The sequence below is a fragment of the Squalius cephalus genome (genome assembly GCF_949319135.1).
Source record: "Squalius cephalus genome assembly, chromosome: 7".
NCBI classification, from domain to species: domain Eukaryota; kingdom Metazoa; phylum Chordata; class Actinopteri; order Cypriniformes; family Leuciscidae; genus Squalius; species Squalius cephalus.
This window is the reverse complement of record NC_137128.1, coordinates 33,363,282-33,377,027: the sequence shown is the minus strand read 5'-3', so window position 1 is coordinate 33,377,027 and position 13,746 is coordinate 33,363,282.

Here is a 13,746-nt window from a genome sequence, read left to right as displayed (position 1 = left end):
ACAGGTTTTTCAAATATCTTCATTGTTCTAGCAAATACATGGTAGCGCAGATGAAATAACATCATTCAAGCATACTTTTAACAACCCTGATTAAAATAACTAAAACATAATCTCCTTATTTGTTGCACAATTATTATTTTCTGTAACTCTGACTGCATGTGCTGAAAAAATAGAAATAATTATTGCCAAAGAAGAAAAGTAACACAAGCATCAAAATGGTAGGCCTACATGCAGTCTTTAAATAAATGCACAAAATATAAAAATCATTAAGCGGTCATTTTTGTGTATTCATAAAGTCAAAGTTTAAATGTTAGAAAAAGAAATCTGATCTTTTTAGGTTTCATCTTTCTTTCACGCGTTCTCCTAGAACAACAGGCTAGGGGACAGCTCCCCCAGGAAGAGGACGATTTAACTTATCAGAACAATCACTGATAAGAGTAGGCTGTATAAAATGTAACTTCCTGGCTCTTTTATTGTGACCCCTGACTTTTCCTGAAGACACTGAAAACATCTAATTATACTGCTCTTACAACCTGGTCCCTGTGAAGTGTCAGAATGGGCACATTTTGGGGTCTCCCTTCCTGACAAGAATGCTTCAGATCAGGAGATTTTATGATAGGAGACTGTGGTATCTTTGATTGTTAAACAACAGGTGTCCGTCCTATCTTTAAATTGCTCAATGTTTTCTGAAACAAACTGCATATGCTAATACATAGCAACTACGCTGAGAGGAAGGGGAGGGCCTGTGCCCCTGCCATGATGGAAACAATCTTCATTCTCAATTTAGCAAACGGAGAGCATACATCTCTTCTGCTCAAGGATTCTAAATTCATGAATCTATGATTTTAACACAAAAGACCTCCTAATTTCACTGATGGTAAGTTCACTTCAACACATGTTTAAACCTTAAAATACTTGATAATTTAACGTCTTATTTCAAACAAAACAAAAACTATTTTATGTTTTAACTATGTAAGTCAGTGTTTTGTTGTGTATTAGATCAAAATACTCATACTTGGTCATTTAACATTTCAAATAATATGAACTATTATTCACTATTAAAATACTTATACTTGATAATTTAACATTTCAAATAATATGAAATATTCACTATTTTATGTTTTATCTATGTAAGTCAGTGTTTTGTTGTGTATTAAAATACTTATACTTGATAATTTAACATTTCAAATAATATGCACTATTATTCACTATTAAAATACTTATACTTGATCATTTAACATTTCAAATAATATGAAATATTCACTATTTTATGTTTTATCTATGTAAGTCAGTGTTTTGTTGTGTATTAAAATACTTATACTTGATAATTTAACATTTCAAATAATATGCACTATTATTCACTATTAAAATACTTATACTTGATCATTTAACATTTCAAATAATATGCACTATTATTCACTATTAAAATACTTATACTTGATCATTTAACATTTCAAATAATATGCACTATTATTCACTATTTATGTTTTATCATGTAAGTCAGTGTTTTGTTGTGTATTAGATTAAAATACTTATACTTGATCATTTAACATCTTGTTTCATATAATCTAAATTGTTTTATTTATGGATGTGACTGTGTAATCTGAAAACAAATCACTCTGATATATTTATTCGACGAAAAATTCCACAATCGGCAATTTCTGACAAAAATTCCCCGATCGGCTATTTATACACTCCTGAGAGACTATCAAACATTCACTTCCTTGTCACACCAAGCAGTTTACAGTCAAAACACATCTGAAAAACAAATCCATGACAGATCTCTTCATATTCATAATTTCGTCATTCTGTGAATATTATCCATAATAAAAACACCCCTCCTGCAAAAACCTTCCTCTCACACCAACCAGATTACAATCATAAAACACACAATCATAAAAATTTCGGAATCACACACAGTCAAAGGTCAACAAACAGGTGGTCATAAAACCCCCATGTGTACAAACATCCGGTCATAAACGCATGTCATAAAAGTCATAAATCAAGGGTCATAAATCATTTTTGACACAAGGTGCCTTATATAGCTACTTCCGGGTCAGCTGGCTTGGATCACAGCGCAAATTTGTACTATATCGATGCGATATGGTCTAATTCCATATTGCATTTAAAAAATATATATCTTATATATATATATATATATTCTTTATATCGATATATCGTCCAGCCCTAATCTCAACATAACTTTCTTTTCTTTTTTTAAATCCGAGCACAGATATTGACTCGTATTACTCGTATAATACTCGTACTCGACAAAAGTGCTTTATCCGTACCGGATACTCGTTTCAGCCGAGTATCCGGCTCAACTCTAGTTAAATTATCCTGCAGTTATTCTTCTGCATGGTCTTTACTTTGGTACCGTCAGTATCCCGGATCAGCTCCTGAATCCCTTGTGCTTATTTCAGACACTGCAAAAGATGTGAAGCCATCTGAAAGATCAAAGATTCACAACTAAGATCAGAAAAGAAAAACAAACCCATGTGGATCTGGAGATCTCCTCTGCTACAGTGTCAGACTCTGCTGTGTATTACTGTGCTCTGACGCCCACAGTCACAGGAAACACAAGAACACTGTACAAAAACCTACTAGTGTTCCACAGTTCAGGAGAAATGGCACCCTTAAATCTTGAAATATACAGACCCCTCTGGTATAAGCATCTTCTTGCCCATTCAAAGCAGCCACATTAACTACAAATGCATGAATATTGTAGGTAGAAAAGTGTTTAGTTTAGTTTAAAACATTATGGCATAAATCACCCATTTGCATCTACACAGTCAAGGCATACCTTCTTCAGATAATTTACAATAATCTTCTGCAAAGAAAAAAGAAAAACAGGTGCATGATGCCCAGTGGTATATACAGTGAGTAAATGGCTTTACAATTTGCAGTTGCACACCTAGAGATGAGTAGAGGGGATCAAGCATGTGTTCAAAAAATATTTTAGGCTAATCCTACTTTTGTGAAAAATTGTTCTTAGTTTCCAAAAAAACACATTTTAAAGGTCCCGTTCTATGCCCCTTTTCACAAGATGTAAAATAAGTCTCTGATGTCCCCAGAGTGTGTATGTGAAGTTTGAGCTCAAAATACCCAACAGATCATTTTTTACAGCATGTTTAAATTGACATTTTTTGGGGCTCAGAAAAACGAGCCGTTTCAGTGTGTCCCCTTTAAATGCAAATGAGGTGCTGCTGGACGACACAGGGGGCGGAGCTTCATGAGCTCGTGCTCAGTCTGTCAGGAAAAATTCATCTCACGGAATGATGATAATATCAGAAACTCTCAGTAACGGCGTTCATTTCGAGTCGGACAATAATGCCTACAGAGTCAGAGTGCTGTATAGAGATGAAACAGGTATGGTTTAGTAGTTTAATTACGGTTATTATAACGTATTTGTCATCTGCTTGTAGGCTATGTATCCATTATTTATTAATAGCCTACAAGTCTGCTGTCTGAATGATGATCAAACATGTACTGATGAGTTTAATAAAGTTTATTGTACATCACACAAAAGATGAAGCGTCAGTTTTACTTCAGAAAATCACCGTAAGAGCTGAGTAAACACAGTAGCCTAAGTTATAAGAAGTGCGCAAGTAGCCAGTAGAGTTGAGGGAGCATTCCTGTGGGCGGAGGTTAGTCAAGAAACGGTTCTGGTGATGTCACTAATGCAGGATGTAGAGGGGTGTAGTCCAATCGAGCCGTTTTTTGTAGTCAACTTCTGTTAAATAAAATATCTCGCTTGGCATTGAACTTTGAGCTTTATAATTTTACAGATATTATTTATGCTCTAACAGCAACATTACACACTAACTAAAGTTTGAAACATGGAATCGCATGCAACGGGACCTTTAAGTCATTTTAAACTTTATCCACAAGAGGTCAGAATTGCTCCCTTCGTGTATGAGTAGATCATGTGACATGATAAACTAAAGTAGATCTCAGTGAGACAGGAACAGACAGAGTTTTTTAAAAGCACTGTTGAGTGAATTTCAGTTCTTTTACCTCAGAGAACAACTATGCTTGGATGGGCGTTGATTTCCCTGTGTTTCATAGCACATTATGATGGTAAGCAAAACATTTGATGAAAGAGTTTACTTTCATTTAGGTTATTAAATGTTTAAGTTTACTTTGCAAATAATTCATGTTAATGACTTTAACTTTTTTCTTTTTGCAGTGTCCTCGGGACAGGACAGGGTTGAACAGTCTTATAGAGAAATGCCTGCAAGTGAAGGAGTTCAAGTTATTTTAAGGTGTAATTACACTACCACTAGTAATACTCCATATCTCTTCTGGTACAAACAGCTCCCAAACAGATCACCAACATTCATTCTGAATAAATATACATTTGGTGAAGGAACTACTGAGGATGAATTTAAGGGGAGATTTTCTGCAACATTGAACTCTACATCAAGATCTGTTCCTCTGACAATCCAGGATGTGTGTGTGTCTGACTCTGCTGTGTATTACTGTGCTCTGAGGCCCACTGTGACTCAAACACACTCAACACTCATACAAAAACAGAGGAAGTGCTCAATTATATGACAAAGTGCAAATCCACATGCTGTTGACTTCTATCCCACAGCAATAATATACTGACTGTGTAATTAAAAATATATATATTTAAGAATTTAAAATGATTTCATAATTTCATCCGCTCTATACATTTTAGTTTTACGTAAGGTCTATATGCTAAAATCTATCTTAATTTTTTTGTGTAAACCTGCATAAAAATGATTATTTCTTGACGTGAGCAGATATGACATTTATTATACTAAATGTAATATTTGTTTTTAAATTGTGTGTATATGTGAGTTTTTTTTTTCATCAAACTGACAGAGGATGAAAGGGGAGGAGTTTAACATCTCAAATGATCTTGTTACATTTGCTAGACTGTCACAAAGCTCAGTCCTGCTGTAGTGAACACACACACACACACACACACACACACACACACACATGTACAATGATACTTCATTCAGTCATTCTGCTCTCTGCCTTGGCATGTAAGTGCATTTGTGCCTGTTTTGCATGCATTTGCATTTCTAATTTTAGAATATACGTATATATTTTGTCAAATAATTTTTCATCTTAAATGCTAAATCAGTTTTTTTAATTGAAAATGTACAAATATTTACTACATCCTAAATTTATTTTTTCACAATGACAAAGACAGTAACATTAAAATTGTATATAATTGTTAACTAGTATTAATTGTTTCAAATCCTTGTAATCAATCAATTTCAAAACTATTTGAAAATTAAAATGTTATTTTGTTCTTTTCCAGGTGTGAGTTTTGGAGATGAAATCACACCAGACCGCAGTGAAGAGTTTGCTGCAGTGGCTTCAACTGTTACATTATCCTGCAGTTATTCCTTTGCAAATTCACTTCTATGGTACCGTCAGTATCCCGGATCAGCTCCTGAATACCTTGTGCTTATAACAGAGGGTGTGAAAGAGACTAAGCCATCTGAGGTAGATCCCAGGTTCTCTACTAAGACTAGAAAAGAAAAAGAAATCAAATATGTGGATCTGGAGATCTCCTCTGCTACAGTGTCAGACTCTGCTGTGTATTACTGTGCTCTGAGGCCCACAGTCACAGGAAACACTAGAGCACTGTACAAAAACCTGACACAGCTGAATGTGTACAACTAATTTCTTTTCATAAATCTGAATTAAATGTATATTATGTTTACATACTATATAACTATCAGCAGTGGTATGATAGATTTAGATTTTTTTTAAATAACTTAATGCTTTTAATGCAGTTCGTTACACACTGCACTCTTAGGATGTTCTCCAAACCACTGACTAGTTGTTGTTTTAAATACAATTTAACTTGCGTTTTTGTGTCTAAGCTGTGGTGACTGTACAGGACCATAATATGAATACCTGATATATAGATCTACAGTACTATAACAACCAAAGCTTGAGGAATGAATCAGATCACATTCTGTTTGTGTTCTGAGCATTTGTGTTGTACAAGTTAGTAAGTAACCACAAGAGGGAGCACTATATGCACTATAGCATATGAATAGTGATGACACTGTGGACTATGAAACAGATCTAATCTGCTCTTTCATTTAGACCTCTGGAAGAGGGAGGGTTTAAAGCTTTGACATCTGATGTGATCTTGTTAAGCGTCTGTTAGAGAGTCTGTTCGACAGAGCATAAGGAACAAAAACAATGATACTCCATTCTGTCATCCTGCTTTCAGCATTTGCATGTAAGTATTGAAGTATTTTAAGTATTACATCTAAGTATTCTGAGCAGCCAGAATTGCTCATTTCTGCTCAAAATTAAGTATAAAGTCTATTTATTTACATTGTACAGTATATTGTATTTTATGCTGGTTCGTCTAAATGACTGATTCCATTGAAACACCAGTTCATTAAAGATTTAATCTACTTTTGCAGATGCAACATATGGAAATGATATTAAACCAACAAAAATAGAGGAGTTTGCTGTCGAGGGTTCAAGTGTTACATTTTCCTGCAGTTATTCATCTGCATATTCTCTTCACTGGTACCGTCAGTATCCCGGATCAGCTCCTGAATTCCTTGTGCTCATCTCAGACGGTGCTAAAGAAGCTCATAAGTCTTCCAGATTCACCACTGAGATCAGAAAAGAAAAACAAAACTATGTGTATCTGGAGATCTCCTCTGCTGCTCTGAAAGACTCTGCTGTGTATTACTGTGCTCTGGTGCCCACAGTCACAGGAAACACTACAACACTGTACAAAAACCTGCTTCTGCTCTGGGTGAGGAATCAATGGTCTTTGACAGTTCGGGAGAACCCTTGAATCTTGAATTATCCCCAGATCCCAGTATACCAAGAAACCGCATGCAATTTTGAGCATTTATGAAATGCAAATGCATAATTTTGGTAAGTGAAAAAGTGTTTGTCTAAAACATGGCAGAAAAATTGTTTAAACAGACATGTACAAAAGTGCTCAATATCAAGTCACACCAAATAATCACCAACCCTCATGAAACCTCTTAGAACTAGAACTAGAACTAAACACATCGACATAGGCCCTGTCCCAAATGGTACCCTAAGCCCTTGCAGTCTTCCTACGACTCCGAGTCCGCACTTTCGTGACGTAACGCTGCTTTGACTGTCGGGAAGAAGTCTGCTGCATCATTGCGGGCTCGGCAAAAGTGTGCATCGGGTGCGCATATAGGCCGCAAAGGGGGTCGCTCGCGAGCACCCTTCTGAAACCTAAAATGACAAATGGGACACCCTAAGATCTCATGGACTTTACTGACACGCAAAGTGTAAGTCCTCAAGACCGAAAGTGCATTTGAAGTGTGCCATTTGGGACAGGGCCATATGCTCATGGGCATCAATCACTTCAATGAATACTTGCCAGCTAAGAAATAAATAATTATTACCTCACAATCCATCTTTTTTCAGATCCACTTCATTTGAATTTCACGATATCAATGTCTGTCAAAAAAAATAATGTGCACAAACACAGTAGTAGCCTATTTACGAGAAGCAGAGATCCAGGCAGCGACATGCATTTCCTGGAAAAACCACTACCAGATGTTAGATGTCTGACATTCCTGCTCATTTTCTATTCTTTTTTTCTTCATAATTTTGGCAAAAGATACACTAAATGAGTGATCTTGAGATGAGTGGGCTACCTGTAGTTGTCCAATTTGACTCTCATATGTTTATCGATGTATTATTATAAACTTGACAGGTGATTTTTTTATAAAATGTAGTTTGAAATGTAGTCTTCTCATTCGTTTAAAGGAACACAACCGTTTTTTGAAATAGGGCTTATTCACCTTCTTTCCTAGATAGGTGGGCAAATGCATTTTTGTCTCAGTGCATGCATTGTTTTAGTTTGACAGGGTCGGCGCTAGCTTAGCTTAGCTTAGCTTAATGAATGGAATCCTTTGTTGCCAGCTAGCATGTCCTGAGTAAAAGTGATAAAAAAAAAAAAAACCACCTAATTACTTCTTGTGGCCTGCATATTCACAACGAGTACAAATAGCGATGCAGATTAACACTAGGCGACTTCCTAGGCATTGACTTGGGACTATATTAGGGGGAAGCACAGGCGAAGCACTGCTACTTAGGCGCAGAGATATCATGCAACACATCACTAACCCAAACTAAAACAATGCATGCACTGAGACAAAAATGCATTTGCCCACCTAAATGTAGGAAAGAAGGTGAATAAGCGCTATTTCAAAAAACGGTGGAGTGTTCCTTTAAAAGATTAAAGGGGTGGTTGATTACGATTTCACTTTTCTAACTTTAGTTAGTGTGTAATGTTGCTGTTTGAGTTTAAACAACATCTGCAACGTTACAAAGCTCAAAGTTCAAAGCAAAGGAAGATATTTGCTTTTAAATAAATTGTTTACAATTAACTGTCTACAACAAATGGCTGGTAGGGACTACACAGCATTCCTCCCGGGTTACTGACATCACTAACCCTAAAATTTACATAAACCCTGCCCCCGGGGAGTCCATGTTGTTGTAGTAGAGCACATTTGTGAGTCTGCTCAAGCTGTCGCATCCGTCTTTTCACATGCAATACAGTACGTAACACAAATGCAATAGCATGTCACTCTGTAGGCATCCTACAACAGTTCCCACATGAGCGATTTTATAGATTTATCATGACAGAATATGCTAACTGAAGAAAGTTAACTCCACATCAGCAACATAAATTCATCAACTAAACATTCAGAAACGTCCTGTTCATTCTACATGTCACTTCTTCTTGAGTCTCTCCATCATTGTCCGACTCCAGTTTAAACATAAAAGGTTTCTTGCATTTTAGTATTTCTCCGCGTGAGGTAATCTGAGCTGCTCACACACACACCCACACACACACACACACACACAAGCTCTTGAAGTTCCGCCCTCTGTGTCGGGAGCAGCAGCTCATTTGCATTTAAAGGGACGTTGTTAAAGTTAACAACACATTATGCTATGAGACATGCTGGGACAACAGAGACTTATTTTATTGTAAAAAGGGGCATTATACCACCCCTATAAGGAAATTATAAAACATTAATAAGCGTTTTGATACATTTTTACATGATTTGTTATATTTAATTGCCCCTTTGCAGATTTTGACACAAATACACTATTGGAAAACTAACATGTATGCCACTAGTTCCCCTTCGGAAAAAAATAAAATAAAAAAATGCCCCAGGGTATATCCAGTACATACAGAGAGATAAGTATACACTTTATACCAATCCTACCTTTATATGTATATACTGTGGCTACCTACTTGTTCAGGGTTTACAAAATAATATCATGTTTAATCATTTCAAACTTTATCCACAAGGGGTCAACATTTTTCTCTTCGTGCATGATTATATCATGTGACTGGATGAAAACATTTAAAGTAGAGCTCTGAGAAGCACAGAGAGCACTTTCTGCTCTTTTACAGCACAGAACAACTATGTTTAAATGGGCTTTGGTTTCCCTGTGTCTCACAGCACATTATGATGGTAAGCTCTTTTGTGGTACATTTTAACAGAACAATGTTTACTTACATTTAGGTTACTAAATGATTTAAGTTTACTTTACTGATAGCCTACTTCAAGTTAATGATTTGTTGTTATTTCACGGTGTGCCTCATTCTCACGAGGGTCCACTCACTGTCGGCCCAGACCCAGACCATGCCAATACATGGAAACATATATACACTTAATGGAAAGCGGATGTTAACATACAGAGAGAAAATACATCAGGCTGTGAGTTTAATTGTATGTCCAATTCCAGGCTCACATTTACCCTTTTCTATCTATTCTTCCAGTGTCTTTGGGACAGGACAAAGTTGAACAGTCTTCAAGAGAAATGCCTGCAAGTGAAGGAGATGAAGTTATTTTAAGGTGTAATTATAAGATGTAATATAGGCCTTGTCCACACGGACACGGGTATTTTTATAACCGTGACTTTTTTTACGCGGTTCGGCCGTTCGTCCACACGGAAACACAGTATCAGGTCACTGAAACCGAACATTTTTGAAAACCCCTGCCAGGGTGAGGATTTTCAGAAACGCCGGTTGCAGTGTTGTCGTGTAGACAGTAAAACCGGGGTTTTTGCTTCTGATTCAGGCTTCTGATTGGCCAACGTGGCTGTACGATCGCAGCCTGCTGGTGTGGAATGCTCTTGACAACGCTTGATAGCGTGTTTTTGCGTTTTCATGTAGGTGGAGATTTATTTTAAACCGAGCATGTGTGGACGGGATTTTTTTTAAAAACGCACGAGGAAAAACTCCGGTTATAAAAATACCCGTGTCCTTGTGGACTAGGCCATAGACTCTGGTAATATGAAATGTGTGATCTTGGATTATAAAACTAATTACATGGGGGGAAGAAACTTAAGGATCATTCTAGGTCAACAGTAAATATACAAAGATTTCAGACGCTGGCTCTTTAATAAAATCTTTCAGTGTAAATCAGTAAATGTGACCACAAGGTGGCAGCATCTCTCATATTCATATTGAAGGCTTTGCCACATTAGAGATGCAAATTTCAAGACTTGAAAGGATACAGACATTCAAGAGAAAGACATGCACTGTTAAAATCTCTTTTCTATAAGGCACAATGACAAACTGGCTGATAATAGCTCTATTCTTCACTGAACACTGCATATTTGGTAAGAGCATTCATTACTTACACTTTAATGTATGAGTTACTCTTATTTTTAAATTAAAAAATGTTAAATGTGTTTTCCAGAGTGCTGGGGACAGGAGAGAGTTGAACAGTTTACAAGAGAAATGACTTCAAATGAACAAGATCAAGTTACTCTAATGTGCAATTACACATCCACCATCACAAATGTAAATCTCTTCTGGTACAAAAAATTGCCAAACAGATCACCAAAGTTCATTTTGAGCAAATTAATCTATGGAAAAGGAATCACTGAACCTATTTTTGAGACAAGATTTTCAGCAACATTGGACTCCACATCAAGAACAGTTCCACTGCTGACTCAGGTTGTGTGTGTGTGTCTGACTCTGCTGTGTATTACTGCGCTCAGAGGCCCACTGTGATCAATTGTGCCACACTTTCACTCAAAAAAAGGCAGCTCTAATACAGACCAGTTCCTGTCATACAGTATATTATGTACAGCACAATAAAAATATTGTCAGAGAAGATCTCACTGCTGATGTGCAGACCAAAAAGATCATAAATTAAAAGCCCAGTTACATAAATTACACATAATGAATATGATACACTTTACTGGCACAATCACTAAAGATTCAAATGTTCTGCAAAAATGCACAAAATAAATAATAGTTAAGTTTACATTTTTAGCTGGACACAATCACAATGATTTGAGGGGATATGATCAAAGTAATAGCCTATTATGATATTACTAATAATAACAGAAAGAAAATAATGGTAGAGTTGTCAATTCTGGGTGAATGGTTTCTTGAATCTGAAGTGTCTAATAAAAACAATGAATTATTTCACTTGACACATTGTTAAAGGGGCTATGTGTAGGTTTTTACTTAAAAAATCTTTAAGATAGAGTTTTCATTTGTACATTTATGAGCCAACCATAATGTAATAGAAAGAATGACACCTTGACTGTCCACCACGGTTGCCTCTATCAGCCTGTAGGCTCAATTGTGTGTGGAGGAGTCGGGTCTGAATTGGCGCGAAAATTCACAAAATGTGACGTCATGCGCGTTCTCGTCTACTTGGGCTTACATCCGTACGGCAGCCATTAAGCAGCGGCAATCACTAGCAGTAGTGTTTCAAATGGACTCTGCGGACAGAAAGAAGCGACCAGCCTCCAGCACAATCCAGACACCCACGGAAACTCCTCGTAAGTTTAAAAAAAAAAAACGGGCGTGCCAGCATGAGACTGGCTGCAGTTTCTCTAACGGCCACTGGTGTCAGTAATGGTTAGAAGTTTCAGAACTTACGCAATGCTCCTTTAACTTTTCTTGGGCTGCACAAATCTGATGAAACACATCATCAAAGTAGATAGACATGCAAATGCAGGGCAGCATTTCACAGAGAGCAGGAAGTTCTTTAGTGCCAAAGACTGAATAGCAGAGAGTCACTGTAAGAAACTGACCTGTAACAGAAGACTGAGAGCTCCAACAAACTCATATCATCTTTTTAACATAGGCTACCATGGAAAAACACCTGAGTTTGATTTTAATCATGTCCTGTAGTAAGGAACCAAACTTTTCCACTACATTATAGCAATATAGATAATTCAAATGCAATGTGTATCATTTATATGCATGATCTCACGTTTGTAACACGTTTCTTTCTGTTCATGTTTGCAGGAGTGATAGCTGAGGACCTGATTTGGCCAAATATGGGTTCAAATCTCATCATTAGAGAAGGAGAGTCTGTGACTCTGAGATGCTCATATAAAACAAGCAGCAGTAATGTTAGACTTTACTGGTACAGACAGTATCCTAATAGAGAGCTTCAGTATTTAATGATTCAGGCGGCTGTATCCCAATCATCCAGTCAACTCATTAATAATGATCCGGCTCTGTCAGATGCAGCTCTATATTATTGTGCTCTAAGAGTAGCAGCCCAGTGATACAAAGTCTATGTGAAGCTGTACAAAAACTCAAATACATTTTTCACTTTGAACATACTGTAACTGCTACCCATAATATTTCATGCAACACCTGCGTATGGTATATGTAAGAGATTATTACTGCCTACAAAGCATTATAAAAGTGCACATTCAAGTGTAAAACTGATCATCAGTGTTGATGAAGACCTGTGGCTTCTGTTCTGTTTTGAACTGTGACACCTGCTGATTTATTTCATTTCTCTGTATTTCCTCAACCGACTGCAAACTGCATGATGTCACAGTCATGTTCTAGGTGTGTTCGACTTGAAGCGGCGCTGGAAAGACTGATCGGTGTATGACATCAAAGTACCGCGAGAGTGATGAGAGAGCAGACAGTACTTCGCAGTACTTTGATGTCATACACCGATCGTTCTACGCAGTTCTGCTTCAAATCAAACAAACCAGTTTAGTGTCTTAGATTTCATTGTCTGTATTTGCCTGTGTTTGAGTCATTCATTAGTTGTCGTGGTTTTCTCATTTTTTCCTCACCTTTTCCCGTTTCTTCGATTGCCAATGCCATCCTCCTAAGCCCTCTGGGTCTCCATTTCATTGTTAAAGTTACATAGTTATGTCTAGGCTATGCTATCGCTCTTTGTGTTTATTAAAAGTCTATTATTATCGTTCATCCTGCATCATGCATTATCCTTGGACTTAACTACACCCAACCCATGACAAATGACTCTTTTGAAAAGGGCAGATTTACTAAACAAAGCCAATTAGACCACAATTCTATTAAAGAGGATATGAGACTGGAAAGTTCCGGGGTGATTTACTGACAATGCGCAAATTTAAAGGTACACTGTATAGGAATTTCTCCCATCTAGCGGTGAAATTGTATTTTGCATTCAAATGAATAGTGCTGTCTAGCGCCTCGCTTTTCAAATGCGTGTTGCATCTACGGTACCAATAAGCTATGACAACATGTCTTACAATAGCACGTCATCGAGTTTAACTATGTTCTACTGTTATGCTGCTTATATAATGAATTACACAACCAAGCAATGAAAAAAAAGCTTGTAATTTAGGCCGTAACATTGACTTACCTGTTCGAGAAGAAAGCAGGCAACTTCAGCGTCCCTTTCAAAGTCTTTCTCCTTCATTAGCTCTTTCCACCGGGGAAAAGCTATCCCGATATTTTTTCCC